The sequence below is a fragment of the Selaginella moellendorffii genome, unplaced genomic scaffold (genome assembly GCF_000143415.4).
Source record: "Selaginella moellendorffii unplaced genomic scaffold, v1.0 SELMOscaffold_114, whole genome shotgun sequence".
Classification (NCBI taxonomy): Eukaryota; Viridiplantae; Streptophyta; class Lycopodiopsida; order Selaginellales; family Selaginellaceae; genus Selaginella; species Selaginella moellendorffii.
In genome coordinates, this window is record NW_003314375.1 from 536,083 (window position 1) to 538,022 (window position 1,940).

General features: G+C 37.7%; 1 pseudogene; it reads left to right on the forward strand.

Moving 5' to 3' along the window:
- Positions 1-1,705, forward strand: part of LOC9634408 — a 5,209-nt pseudogene extending 3,504 nt beyond the window's left edge.
- The last annotated feature ends 235 nt before the right edge of the window (positions 1,706-1,940 follow it).

Here is a 1,940-nt window from a genome sequence, read left to right on the forward strand (position 1 = left end):
CAACCTTCCAGTTGGGGATGGGACTCATCCGATATTTACCTTAAAAGTTATACTCCATAGTCTCTCCTTTCCTTACATCTGTTTTTGTAGGCCAGGGCAGTCTTAGTGGATATGGAAGAAGGAGTTGTGAATCAGCTTTTAATGGTCTGCATACAAATTTTTCTTCTAAAATTTTAAAAATTCTTTAGGGCAATTTATCCGAGTTGTTCAATTCAACACAGCTTATCACAGATATCTCTGGCTCCGGAAACAACTGGTATAATTATCAATGAGAATTCGTAACCACAATCATTGTTTGCTGCCGTGAAGGGCTCATGGGCATAACTTTTACGGTCCAAAGTACTCGGGTACTATTATTGAAAAAGTACGCCGTGAGGTACAAAAGAAATATGAACCTCAAACAACGTTTTCCCCAGGCAGAGATTTGCAGTTCATTGCAGGGTTTTTTTCTCTTGCATTCACTTGGAGGAGGAACTGGTTCTGGTCTTGGAAGCTACATTCTGGAACTTTTGCATGTAATTGCATCGATAATATCTTTTACAAGTATTAACGAATGCTGCATAGGATGCTTATCCGAAAGTTTTTAGATTTTCTGCATCTCTTTTCCCATCCACAGATGACGACGTTATTACATCTCCTTATAACAGGTATCTTTAAAGGCTCATTAAATGCTAAACCTCGCATCCTAATTTAGTGTTCTATCTATTGGATCCCTCACTCAACATGCGGATTGTGTTTTTCCAATTGAAAACCAGGCACTTATAGACATACTTAGGTTCCAAATTTCATGCTCAAAATAATTCATTGTAACTGTGACTTTAACAGAAAAAAAGGCCAACATAAATGTCAATCATCTGAAGAAAAAAGGAATAAGGCGCCTTTCGACGCGATGAATGCTTTAGTCTCTTCACTGCTTTTGAATCTAACCAGTTCTATGCGTTTTGAGGGCCAGCTTAACGGTGCAATATGCCTGGCATTTCTTTGCAATTTTGTATAATTCGTATTTGACAGTCGATTTGAACGAAATTACTACAAATCTAATACCCTATCCGCGTTTACATTACCTCATATCAAGCATGGCACTTTTTACACCTAAAGGTAACCCAACGCTCTTTGAATTTCCTGCTAAATTAAATTATTTAGGGAAATTACCCTGGCATCCCAACCAGCACACAAAGCTCGTTAATCAGGTCTTTGTAATTCGGATTGTATATGATGGCTGATCCTGTCTGTCATTGTTCAGCTTTTCAGTGATGCTCTCTCAAAAGACAATTATCTTATAAAATCTAACCCTTTGGAATCTGTATATTTTAATTGCGCATTTCTGTTAAGAGGGACACCGTGTAGCATTTCGGATGTAAACGAGAGCATTGTCCGATCAAGCCAACGTCTAAACATGGTTTCGCATATTTGAATTTTGTGTACTAACTTTTTACTCCTATTTCACAGATTCACTGGAATACTGGCGGTTTTAAAGTTGGTGTTTGTCGTCAGCCCGCTTCTGGAATACCCCTGTCCCTTGTATGCCTTGCAAATAACACTTGCATCAGGTATCTACAACCAGAATCTATATACTTAGTGTCAAGATCTTTCAGGAATCGGCTGTTAGCTATGAAACACTCGTTCAACATGTTGTTTAGAAAACGGGTGTATATCCATCACTATACGGAATACATGGATTTTGGAATGTTTAATGTCTGCTCAGGTAGCTAGCTGCTAGCTTAATTTTAGTTTTTCTTCTTTATATGTAACAGGTATCATGGACACCTTGATTGAAGACTATGGTACTTTCGAGAGTATGCAACATCAGAAAGTCAGACACCTCAAGCTAATGCGCGACCTTGCAAAAAGATAAAATTATATTAGTCAGACATTCTCTTTCACGGTTTCGTTTAAAACACTTCTTGCTTCTTTGTCTTTTGTTTTATTTAAATATGTAA